Source organism: Zootoca vivipara, chromosome Z1 (assembly GCF_965207765.1).
Source record: "Zootoca vivipara chromosome Z1, rZooViv2.hap1.1, whole genome shotgun sequence".
NCBI classification, from domain to species: domain Eukaryota; kingdom Metazoa; phylum Chordata; class Lepidosauria; order Squamata; family Lacertidae; genus Zootoca; species Zootoca vivipara.
In genome coordinates, this window is record NC_142583.1 from 48661662 (window position 1) to 48681438 (window position 19777).

Genomic DNA, 19777 nt, shown 5'->3' on the forward strand with positions numbered 1-19777 from the left:
ACCAGAGCCTGTGCAACCACTCATTTGATTTGTAATCAATAAAGGTGTGGCCTAAATTCTGCCAAAAACCAAACAAAAATATGAGTCATGTCTGAATTTATTTCTAGGCCTGGGTTAGAGGGTCTCCACATGCAAACTGGATTATGCTTAATAACACTGGATGCATTTCAGGGTGGACTGACTGCTCTCAGGAGATTCCAGCAATCCGGTTTGCCCAGGATGAGAAAAACTGCTCCCGAACCGGGTTAAGAAGGCCTGCAAAATTTGTTAATTTACAGGTCTGCTTTTAACTATTTACAGGCATGTCCTGAGATCAAAGTATTAATTAGTGCTCCTTTTTCAGACCATGGAAGGAAGTGATTTGCTTTAGGAAAGCTTAAATGCTGTTCTGACAGAATCTTAAAAGTGAAGGCATATTGGGTCGCATCAGACTGTTTGACTCCACTTTTTTTTTGCACAGCCCTATATTTCTGGTGTGTTAATGAATTTCTCCCAGAAAATAGTGACTATCTGGAGGCAGCCACAGTTGAAGGATGGAAAGTGGGCATGCAGGGAAAGGTGTTGAAAATGACAGTCGCTTTGCAGAATTATTTGTGAAGAATATCTGGGTAGTTTCTTCCATAGCTATTTTCAGATGTTATAATAATTTCAAGCTCCCAGTTGGGTTCTAGAATTCTCAAGAATCTGTTTATAATTAATTGGGAAACATCTAAGCTTGTGGATCAAAGTGGACAAAGCACAGTATATCACTGTGACAACACATGAAACAGAGCAGAAAAGCACCTTTTAAACTTCAGCATCTCGTCATTACTTTCTCCTGCCAAAAACCAAATTGTGTTTAAGAAATCGAAGGGTCTCCTTTTTCCTTTTTAGAATTAACTTTTTCTCAACTATTATACTAAGTTTAACCTAGAGGCAGGGTGGGAACCGAAGAGAAAATTTATTAGCTTATTTCCCTTATTCTGCTGTGCTGGTTATGCCTGTAAGAAGGCTGACTTCAACATTTTTTAAATTAAAAGAAAGAGGATCTCCACAGTATCAGAACTGGCTGTGCTAATCCAACATTTGGCTTTTCATACATATCCAGCATTTAGTCATCAAGAACGACAGCAAAGGCAACAAAAAGCTTTCATTTTCTCTAAGCAATCTTGTTTCTGCTAGGAGAAACAATAAATAATATTAAAGGCCTGAGGGTTGGATCCTGGAAAGTCCTAAGTGACCTCATCTCCCACTGAAATCAATTAGGTTCTAAGGTTCATTCAAGCAAATTCTTTGAGTTCACAAAGTACTTGCCCGCAAAGGAAAAGTGCCGAGGGAGACGGCATCAGGGGCTGCCACAGCTACAGAAAAAACAATGTTAAGTGGACTTGCACTTTCCTTTCTGGAAGTCTTGGTGGAGTGATTTTATGTCAAGATCTGGCTCTGAACTGGTGTGTCATATTCAAACAGCTTTTCTCTTTCCAATATCCCCCCTTGGTCAGGTTGCCCAAAGCCAATTGAAATCCATTTCTGATTCTGCCTTTTTGCACAAAGCAGTTTACAAAGGCCCAAAAGCAAACTGACAACAAAACACTTGATTAAAAGCAACAAAACACAGATAAAAGCAGTGGGAGCAGATGAACTGCAACAGCATAAACACAGTTTTCTCCTCAAGCAGCTGATAAGAAAAGAGGCATCACTTGGTGCCTGAAACAAACTAATAAGTGTACCAAAACAATAAGTCTGAGGAAGGCCTGCCAAAGTTGGGGTGCCACAGCCATGAAAGCCCTATCACCATTCACTACCCACCAAGCTTCTGAATGTGGAGGCATCTGCAACAAAGCCTCTGTTGATGATCTCATTTGTAATTCTCCGTTTTCCAATACTTTGTGCCTTGCACACAGCTTGAAGCTATATGTAGATATCAACACCTAAGCCCTGTTGGTAACTAAAGGGATGGCTTCTACTTCTTACCTAACACATGGAGACCACGTTAAATGGAACCTAATTAGGGTAATCCAGTCATATGGCTCACTGCTCATATCATCTGATGTGATTAATATTTCTTTTTATACGTTTGTAGGGGGGTGGAAATTTTAGGATCATACAAAGCTACCTTATACTGAGCCACGCCATTAGTCTGTCTTGTTCAGGATTTTCTACACTAGTTTCCAGGATTATCTCTAGCCCTTCCTGAAGATGCCAGGGATTGAACCTGGGGGATTTTGCATGTAAGACGTGTGCTTTATTGCTGAGCACTGATCAAAGCAGACTCTGGAAAAGGGCAAAGGAATTCAGTATGTTTAATTTAGAGAAAGCTGTAGTCATACACATGCATTTTGCACTAAGTTGTTATACAAACTCCAGTTAAACTGTGTTTTAATGCAATGTGTCAAACAAGGTCACACTGTTTGTCTGTAGATTAAAAAAAGAAGTTTTATACCAGCTGAGACTCCAATACTTTGGCCACCTCATGAGAAGAGAAGACTCCCTGGAAAAGACCCTGATGTTTGGAAAGATTGAGGGCACTAGGAGAAGGAGATGACAGAGGACGAGATGGTTGGACAGTGTTCTTGAAGCTACCAACATGAGTTTGACCAAACTGCAGGAGGCAGTGCAAGACAGGAGTGCCTGGCGTGCTCTGGTCCAGGGGTCACAAAGAGTTGGACACGACTAAATGACTAAACAACAACAACATACCAGAAAATAGGGTACCCATCATACAGTTCAGCAGAAAGTCCTGTGCCATTTCGGTATTAATGAAAAAGTAGGAAAATACTAATGCACATTTAGAAAGTCATCCTTTTCAAATGATTTAGAACATAGCTTAAGCTTGCTGGATCAGGCCAATGACCCACCTAGTCCTGGATTCTGTTCTCACAGTGGCCAACCAGATGCCTATGAGAAGCCCACAAGCAGGACATGAGTGCAACAGGAGTTACTGTCATCCCCAGTAACTAGTATTCTGAGCCATGATGCCTCTGGCAATGGAGGCAGAACATAGCCATTGTGGCTAGTGCTGTGTTTCTCCGAAAATAAGCCATACCCCCAAAATAAGCCATAGTGATAGGCAGTTTAACCTTGTAGGTTAAACTGTACCATACTTAATAAAAAAATAAGACATCCCCTGAAAATAAGCCACCGTGGTTTTTTTTTTTTTTTTTTGAGGAAAAATAAATATAAGACGGTGTCTTATTTTTGGAGAAACACGGTAGCTGATGATAGCCCTGTCCTCCATGAGTTGGTCTAATCCTAAAGCCATCTGAGTTGGTCTTAGATGAGTTAGGCTTAGTCACTGCCTCCTGTGGGAACTCATTCCCTAGCATTGGAATATTTTGAAATATTGAAATGGTTGCTATAGGATTGCACTGTTAAGCTGTACTATTTGTAAAGTAGCCCAAGCAGCTTAATATTTTTCAGGTTCATCCATTCAGGATTAGCAAAAAATGAGACAAATCCCTCAGTTGTATTAAAAAGTGCTGAAGGTGTAGAAATATATATATATTAAGTTGAAAGGAAACCCGTTTGGATTTTTCCTCAGCTTTTGTAATGAAGGCGAGGGGAACTAGGGAGTCTAACATTTTCTATGGAACTACTATGGGAGGGTGGCGCATTACTTAACAGACTGCAGCCATGGGATTCAAGCAAACATTTCCACTTGTCAGTGGACATGCATGTTTTCTGCAAGAGAACTAAATTCTGCTCATGACTCCTGACCTCCCTAGGAATAAAAACACCAATGAATGCATATTAATTCTGTCCTTTAGCCAACAAGTGCAAAAATGTTTCTATTCAACTGTCTATACTATTCTATTCTATAAGGATTATTATTCTATTCAACTGTCTATACTATAAGGATCAAACTAGGCACAACTTTAGCCTAGGACATTTCTCATAGGATTGCACTGTTAGGCTGTGTACATAAGGCTAGGTACTATGAACTAGATCATGGTGGTTAACACTTTTCCTTCACATTGTTTTCATTTTTAACATGATGACAAATTGTACCTTTGCAGGCTGCCTGCGTGGCTGTCAGTGTGGGTGTAAGTTTGCTCTCCCTTGAGCCATTGCCCCAATACAAGCTGCATCCCTTTCCACAACTTTTTAGTTTTTTAAAAAATGAGGAGACATTACCAGTGGCAAGCACACAATTCAAAAACATGTTTAAAGTCATGCATTGTTTAATCCTATCTTATTTGTAGCAATTTTGACCTTTTTTAATAGACAAAGAATGAATAGTCCTTGCTTCATACTAATTTTTGCCTCCCTTATCATGCGAAGAAGAGAGCAAGAATTGAATCTCAAAATAAAATTATGCTGTAATAAAAGATTCCCTCAGTACTTCTCTGAGGAAAATATTGATCCTTCTGTATAATTGCTCCATTATCAAAGAGTGCAATGCCATTAAATTCCTTCAGCATTCCATTAAACTAATGCTTGTTTCTTTTTTAATTATTAGAGGGCCAGTAACAGACTCTGGCCTAATCACTCAGGTGTTCTTTTCCTTTTCTTTTTTTAAGTCTTTAAAGCCAAAATAGGAGACAGAGAAATTGTACAGCTCTTAACCAAAGGGCCTTTAAAAAAAATGAAGCTGACTCAGCTGGTTTTACATACAGACCTTTTCTTGCAGGAAAGAAAGAGAATGTCTGGGACAGTGGAAATTAAAAAAAAACACAGCACTGAAACGATATTTTTGAAGTGGGATTCAAGGTTTCAAACACTAAATGTATAATTCCTTCTCCTTTCTTTCTGTCCTTGTGTCACTGATATAAAATAAGTGTGAAATAGATACAATTCCATGTCAGTAGCAGAGGATGAAAGCTTAATGGTAAGTTATTCACATAGCTTGTTGTGTTTTGGTAATGCTAAAGTGACAACACAAATCACTGAGAGCTGCCTTTTAAATAAATTATTTCATACAAACAATTTTTTGTTTAAGATATGTTCTGCGAGGGCTTTGGCTTTAATCAAAGTGCTTTATTACAATTATTTTAATGCCCTCATAGAGATTAATTTTCTACTCGTCTACTTTTCTGGGACATACAGTTAAACACTTCATAATCCTGCCATGGGCAGTACTTTGACTGAGTACCATCATCTCTTTCTCATCGTGGGTTTTTATTTTTGTTCTTTTCTAATTACCAAAATAAGAAAGATAGTATTGATGTTAATCAAATAATGCTAAATCCCTCCCCTCCAGTTAAGCAACATACTGGTAACAAGGCCTGCTTTCAATCTCAACACTTTTCTTTTGAGGGCGCTGAAGTTAATATTAGGTGACTGTGTCTCTGTGCTGAGTGGTACATTGTGTATGATATATTGAGAATTGATCATACTGAAGATTGCCCACTTAGTTAGCAATTGTATAGCGACCTAGTTTCCCAAGTTCACTAGCTGAGCAAACTGTCTTGATGATTGCATCATGCATTTTTCTTCCTTTATGCACATTGATTTTCAGTCTGCAAACACTTGGGCATCCTAATCTGTTTTCCAAGGGTAAATCCTTGAGGAACATCATTGTCCTCTATTGTGAGGACAAATAAAGGAACAAATTCAAGGAAAATCCAGGAGTCAGTGAGCAAAACTTTCAATTTACAACTCTACCAAAATTATGAATATATTTCTAAACACAAGCCAAAAAATGAAATAAAATAACTTAGAAGTCATCCCATGGTCAAGAAATTTGATAAGTCTCTTACGTCCCTTATAATTTTTATGCCTTCACCCATCCTTTGAGTGTCTTGACTAGGGTTTCTCATGTCTACTTGCATCTCTTGTGATCTCCAAGGACCTCTCTACTGCCTCCGAAGTTGCTCCACAGGCTTACATGGGCAATGCCAACATTATAGATGTTCAAATATCGTCCACACATAAACATCTGTGCATGGAGAGGAAGTGGGAGTGTGCTCATTGCCTCATCTTAACATCATGCATCCTGCTGGTACCACATTTAGCATATCCATATTTATTATGATATTTCAAAGGGGAACCTATGTACATAAGCTGTATGTGCAAAGGCTCTCTGTGAGATCACGTACCGTTTTCAGATGATGTACTGAATATGCAGATGTCAGGGCAGAGTCAGCAAGGCACAAGATGTTGGAGGTAAAGATGAGATTGGTGGTCCTGCTCCTTCTCCACATCTTGGATGTGCATATGGAGAGGGTCAGTTGAAAATCCCTATTATCTCCAGGATGAAGTGTTGAGAATCACTTTATGTTTAAAACAGATTTTCTACAGATGAAACTATATTTTAGAGAACTACAATGGCATTGTATACATGTCCACTCAGACAAGAGCGAGGAAGGTAGCATACAGGAGGTCACCCATCCAGAGACTGACCAGACCCTGACCTGCTTAGCGTAAGCAAGTTGGTGGCTTCATGTACCTTCAGACCATACCCTGAGACACATAAAATAGGTGGACAGCAATGGGAGATTTCACATTCACAAAGTTTTCTACAATATTCAGATCATTATTGTTGATGGAAAATTGAGACTACCTAATGCCTTGGTTCTACTTTGCAAATTATAAGTCCAAAAAAGTGATCAAGAAAATAAGGGAGAAATTTGGAAAAGGAGAATTCCAGAAGCATTCCTACTATGGCTAATGCTGCACATGTTACTTATCACATCCATTACCCAGCATCATTTTGATTATATTAAGCCACAGACAGACTTCAAGAGATTGGAGTTTCCAATCTGCATAGTGGCTGTTTTATTTAAAGACTCATTTGTTGTGGCAAACTAGTTGGCTGAAATGCAGTGCCTTCATTTTCTCTTAAAGCAACAAAGTGCACATCAGTAATATCCCTATGGGATCTTGAGACATGGTCAGAGGCCAAAGCAATGCAGACGTACAGTAGGCATAATTGGCCATCCCTGGGTACTAGCCTAGCTTGTTCCTCTATAGACTTGTTAAATTTTGTTTCATTAAACAAACAGTGAATATAATGATCAATAATATATGATGATGTGTATCACATGAAATTACATACAGAGGGAGTTAGGCCAGAACTAACAATTAAAATAATAATAATGCGCTTAGTTTTATTAGGTAATCTCTAGGGGTGCTGTGAATGATCACATGGAGCTTTGGAAACTCTTTTGCACTCCTGGAAATCACCAACGTAGTTGGATGCAGAGAACCTATCTTCCAAAAAGGTCACCATTCTGGAGTTTTATTGTTTTTATCGTTTGGAATGCATTTATTACCTATTTAATAGGATGCATTTTTGTCCAGCTACAGTATTAACCACAGAACGGTGCTTACTGAGTTTGACTTTACTACTAGAAATCACAAGGAGGTTTTAGAGGACAACACTTCCAGAACACAAGCTCATTGTTGTCTATGTGCTATGTATAGTGGCTGACCTTGGAAGCATAGCGTTGTAGACTTGGAAGGGACATTGAGGGTCACCTAGTCCAACCTTCTGCAATGTAGCATTCTCAACAAAAGCCTACATGACAGAAATGGAGGCAGTGAGAGATTTTATTTTCTTGGGTTCCATGATCACTGCAGATGGTGACAGCAGACACGAAATTAAAAGATGCCTGCTTCTTGGGAGAAAAGCAATGACAAACCTAGAAAGCATCTTAAAAAGCAGAGACATCACCTTGCCAACAAAGGTCCATATAGTAGGAAATGGGAGATTGGCAATTAGATAATGTGATGCACTCCAGAATATAAACCATAGATAGAAAATATGATTGCAATGTATCACTAAAAGAAAATAAAAAAATTCCTTCAGTAGCACCTTAAAGACCAACTAAGTTTTTATTTTGGTATGAGCTTTCGTGTGCATGCACACTTCTTCAGATACACGAAAGCTCATACCAAAATAAAAACTTAGTTGGTCTTTAAGGTGCTACTGAAGGAATTTTTTTATTTTACTTCGATCCAGACCAACACGGCTACCTACCTGTAACTAAAAGAAAAAAAAGACCTAAGAGTTCAATAAAATGAGTATATGCTAATTTATATGTATAGCTGAAAATTATTTATTATTTAATAGAAATTGAAATGCAGTGGTTTACCATAATGGGAAAGGCTATATGACCAAGTGACTTGCCTGTTAAGCCTGCTGCTTAGGTCCTAACTCTGGATGGGCAACTTCAAGGCCCATACAATTGCTTTTTAAATAATTCTTTATCTTTAAACCGGACTTGGGCCAGGCAGCTCCTCAAACACGATTCTGCTTTCTGGCAACCATTCAAATGGAGGACTGTCCTCTTTATATTAGGTCACAATGCTACCCTGATAAAATAGATTGATTTTACTTCATTTCCTTTAGAACGGGCTTTAGATAGTGTTCTCTAATATCAGAATAAACCTGACATTCAAGAATATAGTGAGGTCAAGATCTCTGTGTGGGTTCCTTTCACCAGATTTAGTGGGGTTATTGTCAATGATTCAGTTAAACATCAGTATGATTCTGGTGATGAAAAGCAAACTAACAGCAGCTTAGAAGAATACTGCTTTTTAGGAGGCTTTAGGAGATTGATATATACTGACTAATGCTTTGGATAATTCTTTTCTCAGCAAGATAAATTAGAACAATTACATTTAGGTCTGCAAGCCATCTTTAGAGCTATATATAATTTGTTAGAACTTGAAATATTGGGTTATAGTCAACTAAATTTACTCACAGTAGACCCATTGAGATTAATGGACCTAAGGTCTACTTTGAGTATGACTCACTTTGCCAGTCCCCTGACTCCCCCTCCTTTTTGTGGCTACCGGAGATTATCTCAGAGATTCCTAGACTAATGGGTCTGTTTTCAGTAGTTCCTCAGCTCAGGAGCATGGCTGCCAAGTCTCCTGCTGAAAAATGTGGGATCAGCAGTGGCACGGCACTGGAAGGTGCGTAGAAGCAACTACGCTGCCTGATTTCCGGTGCCCAGGCATGGCCAGAGCGGCACCGGAAGTCGCTTCTACGCATGTCCGGACATCTACGTGACTTCCGGTGCCGCACTACCCATGTGTGGGCACTGGAAATCGGGCAGCGCCAGGACCCAAATGGAGCCTCCCTGACAGGTAGGAAATCCGGGGATTTACGGGATTTTTTCCAACCCGGGCTGTCAGCGGGAAACGGTTTAAAATACAGGGGTTTCCTGCGAAAAACGGTAGACTTGGCAGCTATGCTCAGGAGGATTGGTAGCTATGCTCACAGACAATCCCTGCTGGGATCATGGCACTGGGTATCTTAATACTAAAGTAACTAGGAATTTGGATGATACTATTTCATAGTCAATGCTACAGAGACTTCATGCTGATTTTAGATGAATATTAAGAATGTCCCTCTGGTGAATCCATCTTGTCATCATTAGGAAGAATGACAGCTGAGCATGAGGAACAATCTTTTTTTATAAGAAGGTATCAAATAAAGACAAAGCAATCCAGACATCTCCAATACCTGAGGCAATAGATGATCTGTGCTTGGTAGGGTGCCCACAGGAAGAGATAGCCTTACTAATTATTCACAATTGGTGTGTGAGGAAAATTAATGGTTCCTTTATGGGAAAAGAAGCCTTATTTCAGGAATTACAGTGTTTATGGGGAATTCTCCTGAGCGAGGCGATTCATAATGCTCATTTTCCAAATGATCTCTTTTCATCAATGACATTGTGACATCTGAGTGATAAAAAATTTTTCCTAATGCAATCAGTAGTAGAAAAACTCACCTTTTACTATGCAAAGATTACATGGCTCACTTTTACCTAAGCTTTCTCTGGTCTTTGCCTCACACCTACCTCATCAACTGAGCTTCCCGACTGCCATTATTTCTCCCCAAAGACAGCTATTTGTCCCTGCCTCCATTGACAGTGAGCTCCTTCCTTTTCACTGACTAGTCCTTCTAGCCAATCAGAGACTGTTGTTTCCCAGACCAATCAAAATGCTAGTCTTCAAAAATATGTCTGATCCAGGCCCCATCTATAAATTTAAATGGCAATTGTCTTTCTTGCCTTCCTTTCCCTTTTCAGAACCTGTAACCAAGCAACTACTTCTAAGTAGGCCTGCAGCAGCACAAGGCTTTGACAGTTACATGAAACTAATGAAGTTCCAGCTCCAGGACCCCTAATCCTAGAAGGGCCCCAGAAGTGACTCAAGTCCAACTTGCTTAAATAATGTTTTAAAAGTTCCCTAATTTTCATACCCCTCTCCATAGAATCCTAGAATAGTTAGAAGGGACGACAATGATCTAGTCCAGCTTCTTGCAGTGCAGGAATATTTCACCCTACTTGGGGCTTGAACCCATGACCTTGAGATTAAGAGCCTCATACTTTACCAATTGAGCTATAACTCAAAAACTATAAGGCATAGGAAATTTTTATTCACATCAGTGACCTTGATATGTGAGATAATCCAGTACAGCCATTTTAATCAAAATATGAGATGTAGTAGCTTTTTAAAAAAATGTGATCTACCATGGAGCAAACCCACTGAAGAAGATAACAGTGGTTACCCAGACCTCATTGCTGATTTGTGAAGAGGCCCCCAATTCAGTTCAAGCTTCAGGGCCCCAAAATGTAGGCCCACCACTGCTGATATCCACAGAGGTCACAGAAATATTTCCCAAAACACAAACAAACATTTGTATAGACAGCATTTCTCTATTTGGCAGCATAGATTTGATGATATATATATATATTTGCAAATAAATAAATAAAATAAAATAAAATAAACCTCTCAGAGAATTATGAGGACATTTTAAGATATGATCTTTCCTTGCCTAGCTTTTTCTTATTATCATAGTATATTTATACTTCATGAATCAAATGTTTTGTTAAGGAGGCATCTAAGTTTGAGAAATTTGCTGTAAGTTCCTTCTGATCCAACTTCGAGTCAGTTAGATGACAAAATATCCTGGAATTCAAGAATTGTGCTTGGCATACTTGTCCGGCACTGACAAATCACAAGCTTGTTCTCCCTTGCTTTTGCAAGCACTTTATTTCTTCCCATCTATTTACTATACCCACTGTCACTCTGATGAAATCACTGCAAGTAGTCTTTTGAGTTAGTCAGTTGATAAATCACACAGCCCATTTGGTATGCAGAATGGCTCAATAGCTTTAGAGTGACTGAGTGGCTTACTGGTGGGGGAGAGAGAAGAGTGTGGTTGAAATAAAGAGTAATTAACTTCTAAAATATTAGCAAGATCAAAATTAATGGTTGTGGCACAGTCAGTGGCTATAATTTGACATTATTTTTAATGATAAACAATGTAAAATGGTGCTAACAATGATGTACTTCATACTGGCTAATTGACATTTACAATTATGGCAAGCCCCTTTTGGGGAAATTAGTACAATAATTGAATTTTGCCTACTTCATTTGTGGCAATAGATATTGAAGCACTTGGGCACCCTGGACCTATGGTGGATCATTATGGTTGACACTGCATTTCTGCTTCCGCTTGTACTTCAGTAGGCATCCTGTTTTGGGGAGAAGCAGCAGATGCAGGTAAAGAGAGAATCCGAGTCCAGGGTCCAAAAAAGTCCAGGGTCCAAAGAGGTTTCTAAACTCCCTGCATTCAAGAAGCAGGCCTCCTACATTGAATAGTCAAGGGCTTTGAAACTAGGAGGAACTCCAAGACTGAACTTTGAGAAGAGTACGGATATTAGCGGTTTAAAGAAAAATTCTGATGATTAGAGCAACCTCCTTAAAAACGAGCTCTTTAGACCAATTAAAATGTAATTCTGGTTGGAATATCCTAAGGTGACCCTTACTCCTTATACCTAGGCAATGAAGGGACTCTGCTGGACATTTTGTTCAGTAGGTCCAGGAAGCATCTCTGAGTTTGGTGGTCCATGTCAATATATTCAGGAACTGCACAAACATCTGGATTCCAAAACACATACTTTCTCTAAGGTGTGCCCAGTGGACTCGTTCAGAGACTAAGGGTGTGTTCACATAACAACCTCAGAGCACAGAGAAGTTAATGTTTCTTTCTGGTGTGTTCCACAGCTCCTAGTTGTTCACATCAGCACGTGCTTCATTACTTTGAGATCCATTTCTTTTTGTGTTGATGAAGCAGAGATGTCTTTACTCCAGGCAAAGGTGTTCACACCTTGGCTAGAGATGAATTGTTGTTGTTGTTTAGTCGGTTAGTCGTGTCCGACTCTTCATGACCTCATGGACCAGAGCACGCCAGGCACTCCTGTCTTGCACTGCCTCCCGCAGTTTGGTCAGACTCATGTTCGTAGCTTCGAGAACACTGTCCAACCATCTCATCCTCTGTCGTCCCCTTCTCCTTGTGCTCTCCATCTTTCCCAACATCAGGGTCTTTTCCAGGGAATCTTCTCTTCTCATGAGGTGGCCAAAGTATTGGAGCCTCAGCTTCAGGATCTGTCCTTCCAGTGAGCACTCACGGCTGATTTCCTTCAGAATGGATAGGTTTGATCTTCTTGCAGTCCATGGGACTCTCAAGAGTCTCCTCCAGCACCATAATTCAAAAGCATCAATTCTTCAGCGATCAGCCTTCTTTATGGTCCAGCTCTCACTTCCATACATCACTACTGGGAAAACCATAGCTTTAACTATATGGACCTTTGTCGGCAAGGTGATGCCTCTGCTTTTTAAGATGCTGTCTAGGTTTGTCATTGCTTTTCTCCCAAGAAGCAGGCGTCTTTTAATTTCGTGACTGCTGTCACCATCTGCAAAGGCTAATAGAGATGAATTATGAACGGCTTAAGGAATTCAATTGATGTTGGTTTGAGAAACAGTGCATCACATAGTTATATTTTATAACAAAGTATAGGATATATCATATTTACTTGAATCTAATGCTCACCTTTTTTGGCGAAATTATGTGCGAAAACTAAGGTGTGCATTAGATTCGATGGCACATTAGACTCAGTAAATACGGTATATGCTTTTAAAACCCAACTGGAAATGCAGTGAGTACGCAGCAAATAGGAGTGTGAAGACAGCCTAAGTGACTATAGAGTCTTAACAATACGCAATTTGGTGCTTTTGAAATTTGATTGTGATTGGCGGTTATTTTTCAGGTGAAAAATACATCATTTTCTTTCTTGTTTCATTTCTGTAACTATTGCATAACCTCTCTTGTCAAAATAGCACATTTTCATATGAAAATTGAATAATAATAAAAAATCAGCTCAGCTCCAGTTCTGAGATAACCTAGGCCTGGTTAAATGGCTGTTATATTTTTATACTGGAAGAGACATATTCAAAATAGATTAAGCAATAGCTTGCTCTTTAAAAAGACAGAAAATGGCATTACATTCCTAAATCCTCATTTTTTTCAAAGACTAGATTAATTCATACATCAAAGCCCACAGTTTAAACTGCTTTTGTGTTTCACAGTGTGATGTATATTAGACAAAAAGAGACTAGAGCTTGTTATGTTAATGAAAATAGTGTTTGGTCTGAAATTCATCGCCAAGTGCCTAATGATATGTTCTATTGTGGCACATCTTGTGGCTTATAAGCATTCTTTTCAGAAGAGATTTCCCTCACCATAAATCCATGTGCATATAATTTTGAGGAGAAATAAACAAGGAGAGAACTTTAGGTTGAAAACTGATAGTGGTAGACATATCCTGGCTTATCCCTGAGACAGGCGCAGAATAAATCAGATGCCACACTAGGAAAACGCATCCTGATTCATGACTGTATACTATGTGTATTTGTTTCTGATGTCTAGTTATTTAAACTGTAAAGCTAGAACTGTTTTATCCCTTGAATATGAAAAATGATAAAATCTCACAAGCTGCATAAAGATAATATTCCTCCTTTATAACATAAACACATCTATGTTTACTTTCCTTCCCCTGTACTTTAAAATTCAGTGGGAGGGAAGTGAAAAATAGAATATTCTTGTACAAAGCACCTGTCCATATGATTTGAAATGTTTTCAAGAAAAAAAATACAAACGCTCCTGGAACTTGGTCATTTCTTTAGTTTTTGACAGCTCTTCTCCTAAAACTAACAGGGCACAAAACACTAAGACAGTCTTTGTCAACCTGATACCATCTAGATCAGGGGTGGTGAACTCCCAAGAGACTGCGATCTACTTACAGAGTTAAAAACTGGCAGTAATCTGGGGGTTTCAGGTCAAAGTTGTTGAGCTTTTTTTGTGGAGCTTCTTTGGGGGAAGCCAGTGATCTACTGATGATCTACCACAGACCTCCAGTGATCTATTGGACGTGCCTCATCTAGATGTTTGCGACTACCAGTGCGACTACCAGTGCACCGCAACTTACCATGAACACACCTCTTGTTCTCTTAGAATGGTAATGGTGCCTACTTGAGAGATGTCAGAAGCCACCTGAGAGGTGCTGGAACTCAGTTCCAGTGACTTCCAGCTGGAAAAAACCCTGGGGACTACAATTCTCATCCGCAAAGGCCAGTGTATGTTTTACTATGTCATCTGTGGCCTAATTCTGGCCTGCCTCAGTTGTGGACTACCAAGCCAGACACTAGCTTTGTATTGTAGCCTGCCTCCTACTTGCCTAATCTCTTATGTTTGCAGTCCTATGTGGGCAGCTGCAGGAAACAGTATAGTGAAACCCTCATGACCCACCATACATGGCTGGCGGCATTTGAGCCTGGGCTCAGTTTCGTGAGCCACAAGCTGTGCAGCTCTTGTTGCAGTTATTAATATGATGCATTTGGAAACACCTGCCCGTGCAATTTGCAATTACATGCCTACAGCTTTCAGGATTTGACTTCATTTGGAAGTCTGATTCATCAAAGCAGGACCTGCAGTTAAGCTGTGCTATTGACCTTATTTGTATTCTTCTGTTGGGATTTCTGAGTTAATTATACATTTTGCACAGATAAAGGTTACTGGAGAGCTTTAAAAAAAACTTTTTGAGAAGTCTAAGGAGTAAATGGAAGGTGAAATTTGAGATACTAATAATTAAATATATGTCTCTATTTCAATGGCAAATGTATCTGTGTGATTGTATATGGAGTTTGAATGTGGTGCCCAACAGCTTTCCATGGGAATCATGCAGCCCTCAACTTATGCAAACATCATTGAAACGACTGGGAGCAATCACAGGAACATCAGGAAGATAACATAAAAATGGACTTCCTGTATAATAGGTGTACCAAATATACACTAAAAAGACACAAGAAGAAGCATTTCCCCATGGTTGCTCTATTTTGTGGAGCAACATTTTGGTCTGGGAACAATAAGCAGAATATTGAGGTCCAGGTTCTGTCAGCTCTCACAAATATATAGCTATTGGTATGAATGGATTTTACACAATTATTGGAGGGCCAGCAAAACTCTCAAACTCTTCCCCATTATCTCCACAGTTTCATTTGCATGTACTCTATAGACAGTACAAAGACCTACATTAGGGCAAGTTGTTTTAAACTGTTTAGTGTTGTGTTTTAATGTTGACACCCTGGGACCTTAAGATGAAGAGCAGGTAACAAACAAACAATACATAAGCTAACAACTTTTGCAGGCAGGTGTGAATAAATGGACCATATTTATAAATTCTTCTGCAATGAACTGATGTCTGAAAAGTGCTTAGATTTCCTGTTCTGTTCCCTTCTCGGAGCCCAATGCACAGAACACTGTCATGCCAACCAACTGGAAAATATTCAGAGAAGATTCATTTTTTCTTTAACTCAAGAAAGTGCTTCTGCTTCATGAGAAGATACACCTCTTACTTGGAACTAGGGATGGAAGAGAAATATGTTTGGTCTGAGACTAAGTTTTAAAACTGACCTAATTTAGCACTCTCTGGATTTATATACTGGTTGAAATGCATATTTCAGTTGGGTTATGCACTTTCCTGAATTTTGTGATGCATTATTTTGTGATGTGCATTGAGGGAAATGCATTGAAAGGCATAGAAAAAATGTGTATTTTAAGGGAAATTTGCATATAAAAAGGTTTGCAAAATATAGACAATTTAAGGGAAATTTTTACTTGCTTCATACTTTCAAAATATATCTGCTAAAATTGGGATGAAACGAATTTATGATAGGGAATTTGCAAAACTGATATAGAATGGAAATTAGCTAATCCATCCATCCTACTTGGAACTAAGGAAGCAACTGCAGAAGACATAATGGAGGTGGAGTAGTGAGAAATGCAAAGTGAAGACTTATGTGTTCCCTGGCAAATTAGTACCATTTCTCCTGCACAAGGCACTTGGGAGATAGCTTGCCAATTCTATATGTTTCTGCTACATCATAACCTTTATTTATTCCTCCCATAAATCACAGGACACTGTTTGCTGACTAATCTAGCTTCCATCTCTTGTCCACAGTTTATTGTCTTTATATTTCAGCCATCATCTCCTTTCTGCCTGCTTTGTTTACTGAAAATTCAATACACTATTGAGAAGAAGTTGTTTAAAAGATCAAAACAATGTCAGTGATTAAAATGATGATTTTGATCTATTGGGTGAAGATTTTCTGTGATGGGATGAAAGTTTGTTGGCACAAAATGATTCTGTTCTCCCTAGGCATTCTCTTCTAGGAGCTGAACTTCCTTGAGCATAATAATAAAGTGAGGGAAATAACTGCAGTAATAACATCTGACATTTTATGATGTTGCTTTCATACCCAAGGGTTCCACAGTGATTTACAAATGAGAGGACCGATTCTGCAATATTCTATGTTGTATGCATGGATCTTTTATAGCTGGGTGCATTGGGACCCCAATAACCTCCTCACAGTAATTATATTTATGATGACAGAGTCTATACAACAGTCCTGGACTAGGTTCTTCTTGTGCTTGTTGCACCTTTGTGATTTACAAGATTAAACATTGCAGGGCGGATTCAAAATCTTCACTTTAATTAGGATATTTATGGTCACGTCTATGGCTGCCAAACTACAACACAATTGTTGTACAGATCATTCCACTTTGGTTGTAGCGGTAATGTTTTCTAAATATACAAAGCTCAGTCAGTCACTTGAATCAGTTCCCCGAGCTCTTATCTGATAAGGCTTATCACAATAATTGTCATTATTTACCAGGGTTTTTCCAAGAGAAAATCTCAAAGACATTGTTTTGACTCTATATAGGTTTGAGTCTTCCATATTAGTTCCCAGGCATTCTTCTATAGAGATGCTGTAGATATTTGTGACTTTTTGCCCCTAATCAAAACTGCATACAGCATATGCTGTTGCAGATGAAGGAGGTTTGATACTATTATCATTGAATCTGTGGTCATAAAGCAATGACTTGAGGCATGCAATGATGTGTGATTAAGCAATCGTGCATGTGATGTCTATGCTTTGGAATAGAGAAGGTGATGCTCCATTAATAATATGCTCAAGCACAATAAAATAGTGGATCAAATCTGCATCGCAAAAATATCATGCCTGCTTTTGCTTATGCTTTTAAAGATTTGGTGCCTATGGGTAGGAAGGCAGAACTATCTATGGGAATAAATGGACAATCACTAATAATTATTTATTGAATAAAACTGGGAGCAAAGTATGGACTAATGCTACTTTTTGTTTTCTTTATATTTACCCATTCAAATGCACAAGTCATTGGGAAGGATAATATCTAATAATCATCAAAATATTGATCAGATACAGATTTTAAGGAAGACATATGAAAAGTTCTTCCCAAGGGGTACTCATGTTACTTCTTGAAGCAGAAATAGCAGGGTGTTGTGGCACCCAGAAGACAAAGATTTATTATAGCCTAAACTCATGGGTTACAGTCCATTTCATCAGATACATAGTTATCCTGCACTGTTGTTCAAATATACCTGATCTGGAGAGAAAGGGTTCATATGCCTCTGGTGAAATGGACTGTAGTCCACAAAGCACAGACCATAATAAATTTTAGTCTTTAAGGTATGTTAATGCTCTTTGTTATTGTTACTAAAGCTTCTGTATTGGCTTAAAACCACTTAGGGTAGATCATTTTCAATCTATTTCCCTTCCATGTGTTTCATATCTTATACCCTAATTTTATTGACATTTATGTTAAAACAAATTCCACCGAGCTAATTGGGACATACTCCCAAGTAAACAAGCACAGCACTGCAGCATGACATGATTTATTCAAAGCAGAGGTGTTGAACACACTTTGTGAATGAGAATAGTATATTATGCTAAAAGAAGGCTTAGTTTGGTAAGTATTTTGTTTCCCTTAATTATAGGAAAAGACTGAACCTACAGAGAAGTGTAAAAACAAAAAAGAAACTGGCTGAAAAAGACAGTGCAGAATATGCACAATGAATTATCACCTTGACCAGGATTATAACTAGAATTGAAAATGAGAACAAGAGTGGAATTCATATCCATATAAAGCCAATTGCAATGAACCTCAAATTATTTTCAGTGAAGCTAATGAGATAAACTGATATTTTTTTATCTCTTTTTCGTTGAATAACTTAAAATTTAAGGCAACCTCTCCCTATCTGCTTCAACATTACAGAAAAAGAGAATTCACAGCTTATATTGGGGTTGACATACAATATGATTAAGCAGCACAATTCTAGGCATTCCTACTGAATCCAATGGGGCTTATTCCCAGATAGGTGTGCATATTATTGCGGTCTAAATTATATTTTCCACCAGAGCTGCAAATTCTTGTTAAGCAGGATCAGCTTGTGCACTTTCCTCATCTGTGTTCCATGTTAGGGAATGTCATGCAGTTGGGTCTATGCAGGAAAAGAAATGAAACTGGGTTTTCATATCTTAGGTCAGCTTAGGTCCAAATGGATGAATCCAATTGGGCACAGAATGATGCATAAGAAACCGAAACAACAATAACAACTTTGTGAAGAATGCTGGAGTAGTGAGTGGCCTATGGCCTGCATAGCCCCTTACCAGTTGATGGGTTCTCTCCATAAAGCATCCCAAGAAACTTAGGGATCCTGTGATTAATTAGCAGACCTACTGTACTGAAGCAGGACTTCAGCTGTGCTGGACAGCAGGCAGAAGGAGGGAGCAATGAATGAATGGGAAACAGGCAGGACATCTATCTCTTCATTGCATAGCTGACCCTGTTTGTTACTGGATGTGATGAAGAGAGGATGAAGCACTAGAAACTACCTTATGACTGCCTCAATGCCTCTGAATCAAAGAAATGGGTCTGTTGTATTTCTACCTTCTCAAAGGATGGCAATTAAGAGCTCCTTACATGGTGTCCATTTCTCATATGAGTAAGCTACCTGTTTCCTAGATCACAAACACCCTGTAGGGACCTTCTGCAGTAAAGTCCTCATGAGATTTCTGGGTTGATGCCTTAGCCAGAAGTTTAGTGGTAGGGCCAGCTTGCCTCATTCATGTGGCAATATCCTCTTTGAACCTTTCCTCCCACCTTCTATCTTATTTTGATCTTCATCCCTTGCACATGCATCACCTTGCCCTCGCAATTGAGGGAGCTGGGGTTGCACAATGTCAGCATGCCATGGGGTGTGATGGCATGTTGTGCGGATGCCCTGAGGCTTGCACATGTCACATGCATACCATGCAGCATGCACGCATGACTACCACATAACTTTGAGGCAAACCTTCACTGACAATTTTTGCATGCCCCACCCAAATGGCACGCCTGATCCCTTAAACACATGGGTTCTTCCTCCTTTCTGGGACTGCCCACTCAATATTCAAACATATAAGGCAGCAACCCTCTCACTTGTTTTATGCTGACTGAGTCAGTAATCATGTTTCTTGATGAGAGCAGTAAGCATCCTTAACTTTTTTACTGAAAAGAATTTGTCACTAAACCATGTTGAATTCAGAGCACTGGAGCATATGGGGAAATCCCATACCAGGATGGAACAAATCTGCTTTTTCTTGTTTTTCTTGTGCCAAATTATCTTTATGGCCACTG